This window comes from Triticum urartu, chromosome 2 (genome assembly GCF_003073215.2).
Source record: "Triticum urartu cultivar G1812 chromosome 2, Tu2.1, whole genome shotgun sequence".
In the NCBI taxonomy this organism is placed as follows: domain Eukaryota; kingdom Viridiplantae; phylum Streptophyta; class Magnoliopsida; order Poales; family Poaceae; genus Triticum; species Triticum urartu.
In genome coordinates, this window is record NC_053023.1 from 172,598,075 (window position 1) to 172,619,758 (window position 21,684).

Here is a 21,684-nt window from a genome sequence, read left to right on the forward strand (position 1 = left end):
TAATTTTCAATTTATAAATCTAGATAAAAATAAATAGGTTTGAATGAATGTATGTAAATTCTTTCGGACAAATCAACGAATTTTTGGTTTGAATTCGAATAAATGAAAATTAAAAAATCTAGATAGAAATATATTACATTCTTTCGGACAAATCAAATATTTTTTTAAAAAATTCAAATAATTTTCAATTTAAAATCTAGATGAAAAATAGGTTTGAATGAACGAACGTACATTCTTTTGGACAAATGAATGATTTTTTTTGTTTCAATTGGAATAATTTAAAACTTAGAAATCTAGATAAAAAGAAATAGTTTAGAATGAATGTGAGCAGTTGTACTCCAAGTTGGAGGGTAGTGTTTGTCCGTGGCGAGGTCGTTTCATGCCTTCTGGGGCAAGACTAATTGTCACTAATTCGAGCATGTCCTCTCTCCCCTTGTTTACTATGGGTATTATTTCTTTTTGCCGACGGTGTCCATGCCAAGCTATACACGACCCAATCCAAGTTCTTCTGGGAAGAAGCACGGATCAAACACAAGTACCATTTGCTGAAATGGGATGTTGTATGCCGTCGGAAAAAGCAAGGAGGCCTGGGCTCGACGAACTCTTAAGTTGATGAATATGGCCCTTCTCACTAAGTGGATTTGGAAGCTTTCCCAAAACGTGTCTGGTCTGTGGGTAGACCTGTCGAAAGGAAAGTACTTCCCTAACGGCATGTTCTTTGAGGCAATGTGTCGTGGCTCGGCCTTCTGGAATGAGATCCAGGTCGTCAAGCCTGAGTTTACTTTAGGTGTCCAATTTCACGTTAAGAATGGTAGATCAACCTGTTTCTGGTTGGATACGTGAACGAGCAGTGACCCCCCGTGGATGCACTATCAATCTCTGTTCGCGTTGGCCACCGACACTGATATCTTGGTGGCAGCGGCGATACACTCCTCGCCTCCGGCCATTTGCTGTAAACGCTCTATCGCCGGCAGAAGGGATTTGCTGGACAGAGTTGTGTGCTAGCCTTAGCAACTATACACTGTTTGAAGACTAGGACACAGTTTCCTAGGAGCTCAAGTCTTAGACTACCCACAATGGGAGTAACATAGATGGTAACATCACATTTATCTAGACAAAATAGATGATGTGACATGTAATTAATGAAGAAAGAGAGACATGTAGTAACATAACTAGTTACTGTAACATTACACATATCAAAAAAAGATGAGTTTACAACCTAATAAATGAAGTGATGCATGATACAACACATATGTTACTACCCATTGTGGAGGTAGTAACATAGACTAGTAACATATGCATGTTACTACTCTAAGTTACTACCCACTGTGACTAGTCTTAGACTAGCCACAATGGAGAGTAACATACACATATTCCTAGACTATATTACTACCTTCATAGTGGGTAGTAACATAGGTGTGGTGTCATGCAAAGCTCCATTTATAAAGTTATAGACTCATACTGCATTGGGACATGCGATGTTACAGTAACTAGTTAAGCAGGGATGGAGCCAGAAATTTAGAGGGGGGGGAGGGGGTCGAGTTTTACACTTGAGCTTTTATAGATTAATGAGCATTTGCCAAGCCAAAAGTAGTTTAAAGCATGCAGAAAGCATAAGCCGGAACTCATGTTTTCACTGCTGTAAACACTACAAAAATAGCACTACAATATTAATTTTTTAGAGGAAAAATTAGTTGTACAGAAATCTTTGATGTACAGTACAACCAGTTGATTCCCAATTTGTTTTTCCAGTCAATCAATCATCAATACTTCATATTAGACAATAAAAATATGAGATTTCAAATTGAGGCTAATTGGGAGAGTGGACTTACCATATAGGTAAATAGGATGTCATATGTCATCAGCTTTGTGGTCACTCATGGTGGTGGTGATTTCCCCGATCCCTTTGTGTTGGCTGATGCCGATGATTAACATTTAATGATTGCAGTTTTTTAATGGCACAACCGCACAGATTTGAACAAAATAAAATTAAGGAGATGAAGTAAAAGAGTAAGCAGGATTAACTGTGCACCTATGAAGCCGTGGGGTGGGGGAAAGCAGTCCACTTCTGAACTTGGCTTGGACGCCGGAGAAACTATCGTGGCGGCGGACGGCGGAGCAGACAATGGGTAGAAAGATCGCAAGAAACCGCAATCTGCGTGATGCAGTGATAAGATCTTTTTTTTTGAGGTGGAACTAGGGATTTCATTCAAAGTTCAACACGGAAGGAATACAAATGATATCTGGGAGGATCCCTAGCCACATGTGGTGACCCGCCGGGAGCGATGACGCTGCCTTAGCCAAAGCATGCGCCTCAAAGTTCGACTCCCTTCTCTCAAAATAGAAACTAATCTTTACAAAATCATTCACCCTCTCTTTGATCTCACTAAGCAGAAAAGCGCACTAGCACCTCTCTTGATATTTGTGACGACTTGCATGCAATCGGTGGCTATTATCGCATGTGTAGTATTCAGATCCCTAGCCAGAACAAGGGCTTCATTGCATGCATGGGCTTCAAGACTCGGAGCATCAACTAGTCCGTAAAAGACAATTGCCGACGCTCCCAAATAATTTCCAGAACTGTCCCTACACACTGCTGTTGCCGCCCCTGTGGTTCCTCGGCGAGAAATAGCGCCGTCCACATTTATCTTGACACACGCATCATCATCAGGTGGCTGCCATCTCGCTGGCTGCTGCTGGATAGCAGGACTCGGGGTCGTCATTCTTTCAGCATTTGCCACTCCAAGTTCTTGAAGATATCGATTAACAAAACTGAAAGTTGATAGTGGACTTTGAAACTCATTGTCGTGAATCGCTCCCCGCCGAGCCCACCATATAGCCCACATCATGACAAGGATCTTGGCAAGATCATGTTGATTTGTGGACTCAAAAAGCCAAAATATCCATAGCCTCGCATCATCAATCCTGTTGGAAAGCATGTGCTCAAGGATATCTTCATCACTCAAGGCCCAAACACACCTGGCCATACGACAATCAAACAGAGAATGCTGCCATGAGTCCACTTCTTCGTTACATATAGAACATGCCGGTGAGGTCGCCATCTTCCGCCTATGGCGTACTGTCCTCGTTGGCAATGACATATGAGCCAACCTCCAGACAAAAACTTTAACTTTCGATGGGATTTTAACTTTCCATATCTGCGACCATGCTTTCTTCTCCGCCTCCTTGTTGGAGTTGCTCGCACGGTGTTCAAGCCACTCCTCTCGCTGATGTTTGATACCTGAGATCATCTTGTACGCAGACCGTATAGAAAAAAACCCTCTCTTATCATAGTGCCAAGCCTAAAAGTCTTGCTGCACTCGAAAGCTAAGAGGGATATTCATGATCACATCTACATCCGGCTTCACAAAAAACTGCATGAGGGATGTTCTGTTCCAAGTCCGTGAAGTCGGATCAATAAGCTCCGAGACAACTTGTGGCGGATCAGGGGCGATCGAACACAAAGGTTTAATTTTGTAATCCCTTGGCAGCCAGTTCTCGTGCCATATACTCGTGTTCTCTCCCGATCCAATCCTCTTTATTAGGCCCAAAGCCAGTACATCTCGTCCCTCTATCAATGATCGCCAGACCTGGGATGGATGAGCTCCCAAGGTCGCATCAAGAATGGTTCCATCCGGGAAGTATCTCGCCTTCAGCACTCTAGCACTTAGAGAATTTGGTTCTTGCAGGATCCTCCACACCTGACGTGCTAGTAATGCAAGATTAAACAATTCAATGTCGCGAAAACCCATTCCTCCCATAAATTTTGGTTTGCACATAGTTTCCCAAGATACCCAAGCCGGCTTCCTCTGCCCTTGCTTGCTGCCCCACCAGAACTTCCTCATAAGGCTATTTATATGCTCACATAGGCCCCGCGACAACTTGAAACACGCCATGGAATACGTAGGTATTGCTTGAGCGACATATTTAATAAGGACTTCTTTCCCTCCCACAGACAAGCACTTCTCCATCCATCCTTGAACATGCTTCCAAATCCTGTCCTTGAGATATTTAAAACATCTTTCCTTGGCTCTACCAACATCACTTGGTAAACCCAAATATTTCTTAGACAACGCCTCATTATGCACATCCAGTATGTTTTTAACTTCCAGCCGGATTGCCTCAGCAACTCCCTTGCTGAAATAAATAGAAGATTTGTCCATATTTATGCGTTGTCCTGAAGCATCACAATATAGTTTTAGTAACTCGTTCACTTGAGCTGCACACTCAGTCGTTGCTTCAAAAAATAAGAAGCTATCATCGGCGAACAACAAATGGTTCACTGCAGGTGCGTATGCCGCTACAGAGATGCCCCTCACGCCCACTCCCTGTGCTTTGAGTAAACAAGAGAGCCCTTCTGCTGCCAAGAGAAAAAGATATGGGGATATTGGATCCCCCTGTCGCACACCTCAGGATGGCCTGAAATCATCTAATCTTCCACCGTTAAACAATACAGAAAATGAAACTGATGAAACATACCTCATCACCGCTTCCGTGAACACGGGACTGATCCCCAATTTGAGCATGACAGCTTTAAGATAAGGCCATTCCAGCCGATCATACGCCTTCATCATGTCGAGCTTCAAAGCACAAAACCTGTTAGACTTGATCTTTCTTGATTTCATGTAATGGAGACACTCACACGCCGTTATAAAATTATCAGTTATAAGCCAGCCAGGAACGAAAGCAGATTGCTCTTCGGAGATCACCTCGGGGAGGATTACTTTCAGCCTATTGGCTAAGACCTTTGACATGATCTTATAGATAACGTTACAAAGACTTATAGGCCGAAACTGTCCTAGAATTTTCGTACTTGCAATCTTGGGAATTAAAATGATGAACGTATTGTTAATATCCTCCGGTGAGTCCTCTCCTCTCAGCACCCTCTTGATCATGCCCGTAACCTCATCTCCACAAAGCTCTCAGTGCCTTTGGAAAAAATGTGCTGGAAAACCATCAGGACCAGGAGCCTTGGTCGGGAACATCTGAAAAAGTGCCTCCTTTATCTCCACATTCGTATAAGGCGCATTAAGCTTAGTGTTCATGTCCCCGTTAACCCTCACAGGAATGTGAGATAGCACCTCCTCTATCCCAATGGTACCCTCTGATGTGTATAGGTTCTTATAGAATTCCGTTGCCATCCCTGCCATCTCGTCCAAATCCGAACTCATAGAGCCATCTAGTCGTTGAAGCTGAACTATTCTGTTCTTTGCCCTCCTTGCACTTGCTTTCTTCTAAAAATATTGTGTATTTTTGTCTCCTTCCGAAAGCCATTTGATTCGTGAACGCTGTCTCATCATGATTTCTTCTCTGTAAGACAACTCCACCATCCTGTCTTGGACCTCCTTCTCCTCAAGACTCGGACCAACACAATCCGGGGCAGCTCTTAGGGCTGCTAGTTTCATCCGGAGCTCCCTTAACTCTTGGCGGACAGACCCAAAGGTCCTCCGTCCCCAGGTTTTCAAGCGTGTAGCTACTGTACTCAGCTTGGCCGACAACATTGTAGTCGTAGTAGCTGGCTGCTGTTCCATCCACAATTGCTCAATATGTGTTTTAAAACTCGGCTCCCTCTCCCACATACACTCATACCTGAACGGTTTTTGCATAGCCAGCCGCACCTCGCTTGTATCCAGTTCGTTGCTCAACAGGATAGGGCTATGATCTGATTTTGCCGCCGTCAAGTGCTTCAACGTGGCAAACGGAAACATAGATGACCATGTCGGGCTCGCCAAAGCACGGTCCAGCCGAACACGGCAGTAATCACCGCCCACAATCCGTTTTTCAAAGGTCTAGTCTAGCCCCTTGTATCCCAAGTCTGCCAGCTCGCACACATCCACCGCCTCCCTAAACCCACCAATCTAAGCAGCGTCTCGCTCGTTTTGTCCAAATTGCTCCTCCGGCCTCAAGATCTCATTGAAGTCGCCAATGCAAACCCAGGGCAGTGAGTTCTCACCACACAGGAATTTCATAGTGTCCCATGTTTTATATCTTAAGCTCCTATTGGCAGCCGCATAGAAGCATGAGAGCCGCCAAGGGTCCTTTCCTGGCTCCGTCACCACTGAGTCGATGTGGTACTGCGAGAAAGTTTTTATTTCAACATTAACATTATTCTTCCAGTACATGCATAAACCTCCACTTCTCCCACTACTACCTACTCCAAAACTACTATCAAAACCTAGTCTACCCGCCAAACCTTCCACCCGGTACTTTGCAATTTGCGTCTCCACAATACATAGCACCCTCGGCGCAGACACCTCCACTAGATCGTGGAGCTCACGAACCATCATGGGATCGCCAATCCCGCGACAGTTCCAGCATAAGGTCTTCATTGAGCTCGACGGTCCTCCTCGCGGGAGGCCGCCACTGTTACGTCCATGTCGTCCATCTCCTCCCCCCATCCTGCTTCCTCCTTTTGATCACTTGAGTCTTCTCCGATGTAGATACCACTCCCTCTTTGTTTGCTTCTGAAGAAGACCCCTCAATCAAGAGCACTTTCCCCGCAACCCTACCAGCAAGATTGGGCACCGGCTGTCCCCTGATCACAAGCGTGCCATCCGCTGCCACAAGGCGCTTGCGCGCTCCCTTCTCCTCTCCCTCATTCATATTCTGCTGCCTCATCTCCATACCCGCTTTATTGGGCACCCCCTCCTCCTGGCCTGCTTCTTTCGGTCCTCCACTACCTCCTTCTACTCCTGCACCTCTCCAACCTCTGCCTCCTTTATCACCTCTTCCTCCCATCCTACCACGCCCTCCCCCCTCATCACCAGCCCGACCGTTCCAAGGCCGATCTACTGGGTTCTCAGAATCCCACAGCAACCAATCACCCCACTCAAAAGTCCTCGGGTCATGAACCCCATCACCACACTCTTCTGCCAAGTGACCCACCCGACCACAAGCGTAGCAGAAGTCGGGTAGTTTCTCATAATAGACGCTGGATTTCTTGTGTTCTTTCAGCGTAATGGGAACAAAACAGACCAGGTGTTACGCCCTCGATGCGGCTATATCTCCCACGTGTCGAAGCACGACTTAGAGGCATAACCGCATTGAAAGCAATGTCGCAAGTGAGGTAATCTTCACACAACCCATGTATTACATAAGGGAAAGAGATACATAGTTGGCTTACAATCGCCACTTCACACAATACATGAATAAAGCATTACATCAATCAGATACAATCAAGGTCCGACTACGAAACCAAAATAAAAGAAGACTACCCCAAAAGCTACACAGATCCCCGATCGACCCCAACTGGGCTCCACTGCTGATCAACTAGAAAGAAACAACACAAAGGACGAGATCTTCATCGAGCTCCTCCTGAGCTTGGTTGCGTCACCTGCTTGGCAACATCGGCACCTGCAAACTGGTTTTGGAAGTATCTGTGAGTCACGGGGACTCAGCAATCTCACACCCTCGCGATCAAGACTATTTAAGCTTATAGGCAGGGTAAAGATATGAGGTGGAGCTGCAGCAAGCGACTAGCATTTATGGTGGCTAACATACGCAAATGAGAGCGAGAAGAGAAGGCAAAAGCACGGTCGAACAACTATGATCAAGAAGTGATCCTAGAACAACCTACTTCAAGCATAACTCCAACACCGTGTTCACTTCCCGGACTCCGCCGGAAAGAGACCATCACGGTTACACACGCGGTTGATGTATTTTAATTAAGAACAACTTCAGGTTTTCTACAACCGGACGTTAACAAATTCCCATCTGCCCATAACCGCGGGCACGGCTTTCGAAAGTTCAAATCCCTGCAGGGTGTCCCAACTTAGCCCATCACAAGCTCTCACGGTCAACGAAGGATATTCCTTCTAGCGGGAAGACCTGATCAGGCTCGGAATCCCGGTTACAAGACATTTCGACAATGGTAAAACAAGACCAGCAAAGCCGCTCGATGCGCCGACAAATCCCGATAGGAGCTGCACATATCTCGTTCTCAGGGCACACTGGATAGGTCAAGCTACGAGTAAAACCAACCCTCGAGTTGCCCCGAGGTGGCCCCGCAGGCTGCCCGTTTCGGACCAACACTCAGAGGAGCACTAGCCCCGGGGGGGGGGGTTAAAATAAAGATGACCCTCGGGCTCGTGAAAACCCAAGGGAAGGTTATAGGTTGTTAGTGCAAATGGTAAAACTAAGGTTGGGCCTTGCTGGAGGAGTTTTATTCAAGGCGAACTGTCAAGGGGTTCCCATTATAACCCAACCGCGTAAGGAACGCAAAATCCGGGAACATAACACCGATATGACGGAAACTAGGGCGGCAAGAGTGGAACAAAACACCAGGCATAAGGCCGAGACTTCCACCCTTTACCAAGTATATAGATGCATTAATTAAATAAGAGATATTGTGATATCCCAACCAAATAAACATGTTCCAGCAAGGAACAACATCTCCATGTTTCAACAAGGAACAAACTTCAATCTTCACTTGCAACTAACAATGCTATAAGAGGGGCTGAGCAAAGCGGTAACATATCCAAACAACGGTTTGCTAGGACAAGGTGGATTAGAGGCTTGGTTCAACAATATAGGAGGCATGATAAGCAAGTGGTAGGTATCGCAACTTAGGCATAGAAAAAGAGCGAGCAACTAGCAAGAAAAGATAGAAGTGATTTCGAGGGTATGGTCATCTTGCCTGAAATCCCGCAGGAAGAAGAACGAGTCCATGAAGAAGACAAACGGACGAAGTCGAACGAATCCTCACAAACGCGACGTTATCAAAACTAACCCGAAGAAGCAACACCGAAAAGAAGCAAACAACATAGTGAACAACCAACACATAACATGGCATGATGCGCAAACAATTATGATGCATGTCCGGTTTAAATATGCATGACATGGCAAAGTGCACAAACAACCATACAAATTAAGTGGAGCTCAATATGCAACTCCATTGCATATTGACGAAACACCACATTCAAGTTATTTAGTTCGATCTCGTTTATGTACCCAACAATATTAAATGTTTTTAAGCATGTCAAGAAGTGAAACCTAAAGGGATTATCTATCTAAACAATTTAAATGGGGCCGGATATAGCAAACAACAAATCCGGTAAATCCCCATATGCATTAGTAAATTAACGCAAACAATAATTTAAACCATCTTAATGTTGTTAACATGATGCGGATGACATGATCTAGTTTATGCAATTTTATTAAAAGTTGACAAGAGCAATATGAAGCATTTGTCACCGTGGTGGAAAGGAAAGTGGTGCCACGGCGACGAATCCGAAAATGATGCCACGGCAACATATCGGTTATCCGGTAGTCCACGGGGATACCAGTGCAAAAGGAAGTGATGGGAGCGTGTCATGCAAGGATGGTGGGGTGCTCCCGATTACGGGGTTCCCACATGTCGGTGGCAAGGCAAAAGAGGGGCAACATGCACCGAACAACTCCGACACGGAGCAAACACGAGCATTTCATACAACATATGCATTCGGTCCACGGGTCATCATCTCGGCGGTTATACCTTCGAAGCGTGCGTTATCGGAGGGGTTCAAGTTTGATGCGGTGTAGAGGAAGTAGACGTTCTCGGGACGTTGAGGGAAGTAGTGGTACTTTTCCGAAGAGGAACTTGATGAACCCAACATCTCCAAGGCGACCGTAGCTGTACACGGCAACGGTAACTTGGAGGGTCGTCCATTACGTGGTACTTAGGTGAATCCATGAGAAATAGTAGTCGTACATGGTTCATCGAGGAACTTGACGTTTCGTCTGTAGTCGCTCGAGCGTCCGACGGTAATGGTACTCGGTCGTTTTGAAGAGGTACTTGGGGTCATTCGACATTGCCGGTCCCGTCATCTCGAAGGGGTACTTGATGTCCTTAGCGATTCCGAAGACAACGGTAGAGGCACACTTGTTGTAGGGGTACTTGTCGGATCCACGGCGACGGTAGAGGTACAAACGTTCCCGCGGTACTTGATGGTCCGGTCTTGGTGTAGATGTACATGGCAAACATAGGAATACTCGGCATCTTGTCGAACCCAAGTGACGGTAAACGTTCTCGCGGACGAAACCGGGAGGCGAAGGCAAGGCAACGCGGCGGCAGCCTGTGCTCACCGGTGAAGCAGCAGCAGAAGACGAAGGTGGACGGCATCGGCCTTGGCGCGGAACGAGGGGGGGGGCGGAGCTCCTGCTCAAGCAGAGGGCTCGGGCGCGGGACTTGAGGCACTGGAGGCGATGGGACTAGGCGGGCCAGAGCAGAGCTAGGAGGAGGATGTCGCGGGCGACGAAGCAGCTCGAGGAAATGGGCTCAGTGGCCAGAACGGCGCACCACGGCAGAGGAAAAGGGGTCGCCGGTGGCGCTGTTAGTGCAGCTCTGCTGGAGGCGCAGGCGCCATGGCGGGGAGGCGACGGAGGGGCGACGAAGGAGTTTGCTGGGGCGCGGCCTCCAGGGAAGCAGCGCCGCTGCGGGTGCTGTGCGTGCGTGAATGGTGGCGGCGGTGGAGGGTTGCATGATGGTGGCGGTGCAGGCCGACATGGCAGAGGCAAGGGAAGGCGCGAGGAGGCGTGGCCATGGGGATCGGGATCCCTCTCCCTGGTGCGTGCGTGTGAGGAGGAGGGAAACGAGGAGAGAAGTGGGATCGGGCTCGGTCCTCCCTGGCGGCGCAAGGGGAAAACGAGGGGAGAGACCAGGGGGTCGGGAGGGGGTGTTCTGGGCTAGGGTTAGGATTAGATGGGCCGACGCGGGAGGCCCAGTTGGGAGGAGGTCTAACAGGCCGGTGGGGATGGAGAGGCCCAGGTGGGCTGACTTCCCTCCTCTCTCTCCCTTTCTCTAAATTCTCTTATTTCCATTTAGAAACAAAACAGAAAAAGAGAAAGAAAAGAAAGAGAAATTAGGGATGGAATCTGGGCATGAGGATAATTTTCTTGAGGTCGCAAAAATGTGCTAGTTCCGAGAAAAATAGAAAAGGCCAAGATTGAGATATTTAAATTCAAACTCATTTGATTTAAATTCAAATGATTTGAATAGGAAGTGAGGGTTGGGAAGGTCCAAAATGTTCGGATTTTTTGTGGAGCTCCGAAATATGATGAATGAATTTATGGACAAAGTTTGAGGTCAAGATGTGTGGTAACAAAGGCCTGGGGAATTACTTGCAAGTGTGTTTTGGTGATTCCAAATTAATGGAATATTTATAATAACTCCCTAAATATTAGGAGGATATGTTATAAAGAGAAGTCACTCTTCCCTCGATTTAAATGGATCGAAGATCCACACAATTTATTTAGTTGAAATGCAGAAGATTTATGAGATGATGGCATGATGACATGATGCAATGATGAATGGAATGAACCAAACAAATCACACGACGAAACCCGGAAACCCTGGAAGGCATCTGAAGCTCCGGTCTTGGGGCGTCACAACACTCCACCACTACGAGAGGATCTCGTCCCGAGATCTAGGATGGCACCTGAGGAAAAAGAAGAGGAAGAGAAGAGGTAAAACTAAGTTGCTTCTTTGACAACCGAGTGAAACCACGAGCCTTGAGAGGTTGAACAAATTGAAAGAAAGAATGCAACGAGAAAGAGCGAAGTTGAAAGCACTCCGTTAGGAAAAAAGAACAAGGAAGAACAAATTCAAACAACACTCCGGTTGGAAAGATATGCAAGGCTTGATAAAATGAAAGAACTTGAGCAGAGGACACAACACTCCGGTTAAATGGATAAGCACGAAAAGAACATGATCTTTGAAAAACGAGATGATGGGTTGAAAAGAGCAACATCACAATGCCTCCGGAATGAAAGAATAGAATATAGATAATTGAAATAAAAGAATGGAGAAGCAAATGCCAACTTCTGTCACAAAAGAGTTTGAGAAGGTATCCTTAGGAGAAGGGTCGAACGGAGTTGTTGGAACACCAACAACGAAAAGAATAATCTTGATATGGTCTTATGGCATACATCTCAAATTATGAGGTGACAACCTCCACTCACGGGAAGAAGAATTGGATTGATATGAACAAGGAGACGAGAAAGCTTATTCACCGGAAGGATAGAAGAAGAACTTGGGTCATTTATAAGCACCATAAATAGCAACAATCCTTAGGGAAATCTTTAGGTGAAACATGACACCAGATAACTCCAACGAAGAGGTTGGTGGATTTGAAATACCTCATTCTTAACAACATGTGAATCATGAAACATGAACTCAAATTATCAAGAACGACATAATACCAGCTCCAATGATACGGTTGAAAGAATTGCACTTCGGATAGCAAGATGAAGAAAACTTGAGCTCCTCAGAAAAGAATCTTGATGAACACTTCGAGAAGGAATTAATCCTTGATGAACCATCATGTAGAACCTTCATGAAGAACTCCAGTAAACAAAAGGAATGATCAATCGAAAAGAAAGGCCTTGCAATGATTAGATGAAGCTTTGCAACGAGATAAAGTGGAAACTTGGAACTCCGGAAGGAAAGACAAAGCATCTCAAACCAAGAATGTGGTATGATGAACCACTCCGGAATAAAGAATTAATCCCTTGGATGAAACAATAATAAGGATTACGTTATGCGTATCCTTCACCAATTTAGATTGATGACAAGCAACGGATTTTGCACACTACTTATTCTCGTAGAAAGGATTAAGATAGATATAGCACAAACTTGGGAAAATCTTCAATGAACCACCGGTAGAATTGAAAACAACAAATGAATTGATATGATAACAAGGTAAGAAGAATCTTGAACGAACCACCATAAGAATTGAAAAAGAACGAATAAAAGATAACGAATCACCGGGAAGAATTTGCAAATGAACGAAGATGCTCGAGAGAATCTAGATACATGAGAACGAAGGGATCACGAACTGATTAGAGATCACTTAAACGAAGCACCGATAAGATTTGGAGAACCATAGCTGAAAGATGAGAATGAATAAATTCTGAGATGATGGGCTCCGGAGAAACAAGCTGAAAAGAATCTTGAATTGCTCCGGATGGGTGAAAAGAATTCTCACGATCAAAACAATTATGAGAGGATGGCATCACTCTAAAACCATGAATCTTTGAGAGAATAGATAAGATATGGAGGAAAAACTCTTCTTCGGTCTTCAAAATCCGAGAATGACGAGGAGAAACACCACCAAGAATTGTTGAGATACTCCAGGAGAATGAAAAGCGAAGAGGTAGAGCCAACAATGAAAAGAATTTGAAAACGATCTTGGAGAAGGCATTCGACTGATGATAACTCATTCTTACGTCAAACTTCAAAAATAATTTAGGATAGCTCCAGGAAAATAAGAAGAGTCAGGTAAGATCCTGGAAAAAAACCTGTGGGTTAGGGCCCACTCAAAAGATACATCGTAGAACAATTTAAAAGAGAGAATGCATCGGTTGAATTAAATGGCTAGAATGAGATAACATCCTCAAAAGAACTTGAGCGAACTAAGAATGGAAACGGTAATCTTCTGAGACATCTTCAGTACTCCGGAACAAATAGATAGCGAGAGGTGAATAATTAAGAAGTGCACCGGCATAAGAAAGCATTTGAAGAGAGGAAAAAAAGAACATGATCAACGCCGAAAACTTGAATTGAACCCGCCGGAGAAAAAAAGAGAACGGAGAATGTTGAACTTGTAGAGCATCTTCATGAGAACCACAGGGTAAGAACATAGATAGAAAAGAATGGAGAGACTTCCCGTCAAAAAAAAGATACTTGAATAAGACATCTGAGTCATTGAAGAAAAAGGGTGGGAGGGAGGGAAAACAAAGGCAACTTGGAGACGGATGAAACAAACACCGTTGAGAAGAACTGATACTTGATCTTGCGGTTGTTGAAATGATCGGATCCACTTGAAGAGAAACACGCCGGTTGAAAAGGATTGACATGACACTCTCGATTATCATGAAGCATTTGTATTCACATCGGAGTATGAGAACACCGCTTAGGAAAAGGTATGGAATCAACATTTGACTTCGAAGCAACTCGAATACCACAACTCAAAACGAACAAAGGATTGGCTCGCAGAATAAGCCAGAACAAACATATGATAGAGATTTCGTCTGAAGTTTTCGTGGTGGGGCCTACATGGGCTCGATCGTACAGCACCATCATGTACAAGGCAGTGCACATGACATACAAAGCGTCCCCGAGTCGGCATAGCCAAGGACTCTTTAAGACACAACGAGACCACTGTAAGACCGACCGTGAATAGGCGGACCACTAGACGTCAAACCCCAATTTCGTATCATACATCTGTTGGAAAGAAATCCTAGGATCCACTTGAATTCCCACCTATGAAACTCCTGAACCTTTTCGGTTATGAAATCAAGTGTTGGGGATACAGGGGAAGCATAATATCTCACCCAAACTAGCAAATTCTACATCCAGCTGTATCCATCCTTCAACACATAACCAAGAAACCTTCGGAAATCATCTACCTCAACCTTCGAAAAGCATCCGTTATACGAGTTATGGCAATACTCCCGAACTCCCGCCACAGTACTGGGTGGCGTCGAGGTTATCTCACCAACAACTGCATAAAAGAGATTTTTGATGTCGGCGAAACTAATTCAGGTATTCCAGAACTGCAACGATAAAATTGTGACGACAACACCTTGGAGCTCAACTCCCCGGGACACTGCCACAACCCCTAAATGTCAGGAGGCACCAAGAACAATGTTCTCGTCACAAAACCATCGGAACGATTCTAAGATACCCGCGTGATCCTAAATTTTTTTAGTGGAATTTGAGAAGAGAAGAGTCAAAACTCTACGCCAGGATGCCTCACCAGAGCGACGAAGGGACTGAGGAGTAAAAAGAATTCCTAACTCTCCGATATATATAATTCCTAAATGACTCAAAACATTTTTCTAGACTCAACAACGCCAGCTATTCGATCAAGCAGGGGGGCTCCTAAGGTCGGGGAAGGCTCTGATTACCAACTTGTTACGCCCTCGATGCGGCTATATCTCCCGCGTGTCGAAGCACGACTTAGAGGCATAACCGCATTGAAAGCAATGTCGCAAGTGAGGTAATCTTCACACAACCCATGTATTACATAAGGGAAAGAGATACATAGTTGGCTTACAATCGCCACTTCACACAATACATGAATAAAGCATTACATCAATCAGATACAATCAAGGTCCGACTACGGAATCAAAATAAAAGAAGACTACCCCAAAAGCTACACAGATCCCCGATCGACCCCAGCTGGGCTCCACTGCTGATCAACTAGAAAGAAACAACACAAAGGACGAGATCTTCATCGAGCTCTTCTTGAGCTTGGTTGCGTCACCTGCTCGGCAACATCGGCACCTGCAAACTGGTTTTGGAAGTATCTGTGAGTCATGGGGACTCAGCAATCTCACACCCTTGCGATTAAGACTATTTAAGCTTATAGGTAGGGTAAAGATATGAGGTGGAGCTGCAGCAAGCGACTAGCATTTATGGTGGCTAACATACGCAATTGAGAGCGAGAAGAGAAGGCAAAAGCACGGTCGAACAACTATGATCAAGAAGTGATCCTAGAACAACCTACGCCAAGCATAACTCCAACACCGTGTTCACTTCCCGGACTCCGCCGGAAAGAGACCATCACGGTTACACACGCGGTTGATGTATTTTAATTAAGATCAACTTCAGGTTTTCTACAACCGGACGTTAACAAATTCCCATCTGCCCATAACCGTGGGCACGGCTTTCGAAAGTTCAAATCCCTGCAGGGGTGTCCCAACTTAGCCCATCACAAGATCTCACGGTCAACGAAGGATATTCCTTCTAGCGGGAAGACCCGATCAGGCTCGGAATCCCGGTTACAAGACATTTCGACAATGGTAAAACAAGACCAGCAAAGCCGCCCGATGCGCCGACAAATCCCGATAGGAGCTGCACATATCTCGTTCTCAGGGCACACCGGATAGGTCAAGCTACGAGTAAAACCAACCCTCGATTTGCCCCGAGGTGGCCCCGCAGGCTGCCCGTTTCGGACCAACACTCAGAGGAGCACTGGCCCGGGGGGGGGGGTTAAAATAAAGATGACCCTTGGGCTCGCGAAAACCCAAGGGAAGGTTATAGGTTGTTAGTGCAAATGGTAAAACCAAGGTTGGGCCTTGCTGGAGGAGTTTTATTCAAGGCGAACTATCAAGGGGTTCCCATTATAACCCAACCGCGTAAGGAACGCAAAATCCGGGAACATAACACCGATATGACGGAAACTAGGGCGGCAAGAGTGGAACAAAACACCAGGCATAAGGCCGGGCCTTCCACCATTTACCAAGTATATAGATGCATTAATTAAATAAGAGATATTGTGATATCCCAACCAAATAAACATGTTCCAGCAAGGAACAACATCTCCATGTTTCAACAAGGAACAAACTTCAATCTTCACCTGCAACTAACAATGCTATAAGAGGGGCTGAGCAAAGCGGTAACATAGCCAAAGAACGGTTTGCTAGGACAAGGTGGGTTAGAGGCTTGGTTCAACAATATAGGAGGCATGATAAGCAAGTGGTAGGTATCGCAGCTTAGGCATAGCAAAAGAGCGAGCAACTAGCAAGCAAAGATAGAAGTGATTTCGAGGGTATGGTCATCTTGCCTGAAATCCCGCAAGGAAGAAGAACGAGTCTATGAAGAAAACAAACGGACGAAGATGAACGAATCCTCACAAATGCGACGTTATCGAAACTAACCCGAAGAAGCAACACCGGAAAGAAGCAAACAACATAGTGAACAACCAACACATAACATGGCATGATGCGCAAACAATTATGATGCATGTCCGGTTTAAATATGCATGACATGGCAAAGTGCACAAACAACCCTACAAATTAAGTGGAGCTCAATATGCAACTCCGTTGCATATTGACGAAACACCATATTCAAGTTATTTAGTTCGATCTCGTTTATGTACCCAACAATATTAAATATTGTTAAGCATGTCAAGAGGTGAAACATAAATGGATTATCTATCTAAACAATTTAAATGGGGCCGGATATAGCAAACAACAAATCCGGTAAATCCCCATATGCATTAGTAAATTAACGCAAACAACAATTTAAACCATCTTAATGTTGTTAACATGATGCGGATGACATGATAAAGTTTATGCAATTTTATTAAAAGTTGACAAGAGCAATATGAAGCATTTGTCACCGTGGTGGAAAGGAAAGGGGTGCCACGGCGACGAATCCGAAAATGATGCCACGGCAACATATCGGTTATCCGGTAGCCCACGGGGATACCAGTGCAAAAGGAAGTGACGGGAGCGTGTCATGCAAGGATGGTGGGGTGCTCCCGATTACGGGGTTCCCACATGTCGGTGGCAAGGCAAAAGAGGGGCAACGTGCACCGAACAACTCCGACACGGAGCAAACACGAGCATTTCATACAACATATGCATTCGGTCCACGGGTCATCGTCTCGGCAGTTATACCTTCGAAGCGTGCGTTATCGGAGGGGTTCAAGTTCGATGTGGTGTAGAGGAAGTAGACGTTCTTGGGACGTTGAGGGAAGTAGTGGTACTTTTCCGAAGAGGAACTTGATGAACCCAACATCTCCAAGGCGACCGTAGCCGTACACGGCAACGGTAACTTGGAGGGTCGTCCATTACGTGGTACTTAGGTGAATCCACGAGAAATGGTAGTCGTACATGGTTCATCGAGGAACTTGACGTTTCGTCGGTAGTCGTTCGAGCGTCCGACGGTAATGGTACTCGTTCATTTCGAAGAGGTACTTGGGGTCATTCAACATTGCCGGTCCCGTCATCTCGAAGGGGTACTTGACGTCCTTAGCAATTCCGAAGACGATAGTAGAGGTACACTTGTTGTAGGGGTACTTGTCGGATCCACGGCGATGGTAGAGGTACAAACGTTCCCGCGGTACTTGACGGTCCGGTCTTGGTGTAGATGTACATGGCAAACGTAGGAATACTCGGCATCTTGTCGAATCCAAGTGACGGTAAACGTTCTCGCGGACGAAACCGGGAGGCGAAGGCAAGGCAACGCGGCGGCGGCCTGTGCTCACCGGTGAAGCAGCAGCAGAAGATGAAGGTGGACGACATTGGCCTTGGCGCGGAACGAGGGGGCGGAGCTCCTGCTCGAGCAGAGGGCTCGGGCGCGGGACTTGAGGCACTGGAGGCGATGGGACTAGGCGGGCCGGAGCAGAGCCAGGAGGAGGAGGTCGCGGGCGACGAAGCAGCTCGAGGAAATGGGCTCACTGGCCAGAACGGCGCACCACGGCAGAGGAAAAGGGGTCGCTGGTGGCGCTGTTAGTGCAGCTCTGCTGGAGGCGCGGGCGCCATGGCGGGGAGGCGACGGAGGGGCGACGGAGGAGTTTGCTGGGGCGCGGCCTCCAGGGAAGCAGCGCCGCTGCGGGTGCTGTGCGTGCGTGAATGGTGGCGGCGGTGGAGGGTTGCACGATGGTGGCGGTGCAGGCCGACATGGAAGAGGCAAGGGAAGGCGCGAGGAGGCGTGGCCATGGGGATCGGGATCCCTCTCCCTGGTGCGTGCATGTGAGGAGGAGGGAAACGAGGAGAGAAGTGGGATCGGGCTCGGTCCTCCCTGGCGGCGCAAGGGGAAAGCGAGGGGGAGAGACCAGGGGGTCGGGAGGGGGTGTTCTGGGCTAGGGTTAGGATTAGATGGGCCGGCACGGGAGGCCCAGTTGGGAGGAGGTCTAACAGGCCGGTGGGGATGCAGAGGCCCAGGTGGGCTGACTTCCCTCCTCTCTCTCCCTTTCTCTAAATTCTCTTTTTTCCATTTAAAAACAAAACAGAAAAAGAGAAAGAAAAGAAAGAGAAGTTAGGGATGGAATCTGGGCATGAGGATAATTTTCTTGAGGTCGCAAAAATGTGCTAGTTCCGAGAAAAATAGAAAAGGCCAAGATTGAGATATTTAAATTCAAACTCATTTGATTTAAATTCAAATGATTTGAATAGGAAGTGAGGGTTGGGAAGGTCCAAAATGTTCGGATTTTTGGTGGAGCTCCGAAATATGATGAATGAATTTATGGACAAAGTTTGAGGTCAAGATGTGTGGTAACAAAGGCCTGGGGAATTACTTGCAAGTGTGTTTTGGTGATTCCAAATTAATGGAATATTTATAATAACTCCCTAAATATTAGGAGGATATGTTATAAAGAGAAGTCACTCTTCCCTTGATTTAAATGGATCGAAGATCCACACAATTTATTTAGTTGAGATGCAGAAGATTTATGAGGTGATGGCATGATGACATGATGCAATGCACATGATGCAATGATGAATGCAATGAACCAAACAAATCACACGAGGAAACCCGGAAACCCTGGAAGGCATCTGAAGCTCCGGTCTTGGGGCGTCACACCAGGGGTGTGTTAACATCCAGAAACACCCTTGCCCGCAAAGTACTTGCAGGATTTCTTCCCCTCATTGACAATGACATTAAACGGCGGCTCCCCAGTCTTCGCTGCGACTCTCTCTGCAAGCTCCTTCCGCCTAGTGAGTCCATCAGGTAGTCCTTTTACTCGAGCCCATACCGGATATTTATTCAACCTGTACTTCGTAACATCCGAAAAGCCGTCATACTCCTGCAACACCACTGGAGCCTTTCTGAACAACCATGGCCCGCCTTCCATGATCTTCTTCCAATCTCCTAAGCAATGGCACTGAACCAAAAAAGATTTGGTCCTTTGATGTTGAAAGTGACACTTTGAGCCGCCATCCACGCGTTCCTCATCTGAGACAAGACAGGAGAGCCGCATGGCTGAACGGCTTTGTTGTGTGGACTCGAAAAAGAGCCAGCCAACGTACATCTTTCACCAGATCATCAACCTCCTCCGAGAAATCAAGGTCTTGTTCCTCCTCTCCATGGAGCCGCATACCAGCGAATTGATCTTCCAACTCAGGTTGCGGTCCCAAATCCTCGCCAAAAGCATCTTCGTCCTGATCCGATCTGCCTCCTCCCTCCAAGACACCACCCGGCCTGCTCCTGTCCTCCATCCTCCCGCCCTTAACTGCACTTTCCGCCTCACCCCCGATCGCCCTGTCATCTCTTCCAGATCCCATCTCACCCCCCTGATCGCCACCTAACCCTAGCCCCGTCTCTTCCATCCCCCCCCCCCCCCCCCCCCCCACCCCCCCCCCCCCCCTTCCCCCCCCCCCCCCCCCCGCCTCCTTCAGCTTCAGATCGGCCATGCAGATCGCCCCGCACAGCCTCACGTGGTAGTCCTCGTTAGTCCGATCGAGACGAGCGGACACCGACGAGGTTTGTCGTGGACTCTGGCTTGAACACCAGAGGAGAAGGTGGAACCCTAGAAAACCCAAGGGGAAACGTAATTGCCACCGCCAAGTGACAAAAACATTGATAGCTAATTTGTTTTGTTAATTGAGTGCAGCGATAAGATCTTGTCGACAAGAAATAAAAGGGGCTGACCGTGCGCTGCTGCTGGGCTTCATATTTGTTGGGCTTTTTCCTTTGCTCGTTGTTTTATTCTGGTATACATGGGCTGGCTTCAATTTCTCAAAAAGAGAAAAATACATGGGCTGGCTTCACGTTGTGTAACACACATAGGGGAGCGAATCAAGTACAAACGTCCGCGTAATTAGGATCTGACTGATCGCTATCATCGGGGGAAGGATTTGTTAGGGGGTCTCGCCCCCCTCGTCCCCCCTTGGATTCGTCCCTGTAAGCTAAGTTACTAGAACTACCTCTCTCTTCGTTAACTCATTGCCACATAGACAAATTTGCTGAGTTGGACTTGAAGTTACTGCTGAAGTTATTTTCATTATGGCTAGTCTTAGCGTCAATTCACAGTAAAATCCCTGTATGCTAGGCTAACGCATGTGCCGGTTTGAACATAGCTAGGGGCTATGGAAAGCTAGCTTGTCTATAAAAATCAAAATCTTTTTGTGGCAAATATTTTGTAACCGTCTACCCACGTCGTTCAACATGGCAAAGTGGCAAGGGTCCTATGATAGTTTGTATTTTGTGTGCGGTGCGGAGGAAGACGTGGACCATGTTTTCTTCTGCTGCCATCTTGCTCACTCCGCGTGGAGTGTGGTGTGCGAGGTTACGGGACAATAATGGAACCCGACTGCGGCTGACCTGCTTAACATCATCCATGCCCGGATCATGTGGCGCTGCGTAGGGGTATTGCTTTGGGCACTTTGGATGATTAGGGACAAAATCATCGTCAAAGTGATCTTCCCCTCGCGCCCAGCTGATTGCCTTTTTAAATGCCATGTTTACTTGCAGCAATGGACTTCGTCGGCGAAACGGCACGACGCTGAAGTTATGCTGACGAGAATGGACAAGATATGAACATCCAAAGTATTGCACGTCATTCTCATATGGGAAAGGTGTGACAGCTCCCGGGTGCAGGGGCACCCTCATGAACAGTAACTTCAAACGATATGAAAAAAAATCAAAAAAATCTGGAATTTTGGGGGATCAAATATGATAAAATTTTTGATGTTCTTGCAAATTTTCAGCCAGAAATAACACTCGAGGAGCCCTCACCAAAAAAAACAAAACTACTGCTCAAAACTACACATAACTTTAAACACTGATTTTGTTTTTTTATGAGGGCTCCGCGAATGTTTTTTGATGCTAAAACTTTGCATGAACGTTGAATGTTTGATCATATTTGATCCCCCAAAGTTTCAGATTTTTTTGATTTGTTTTTCATATTGTTTTGCATTTACTGTTCATGAGGGTGCCCCTGCACCCGGGAGCTGAAAGTCCAGTCTCTTCTCATA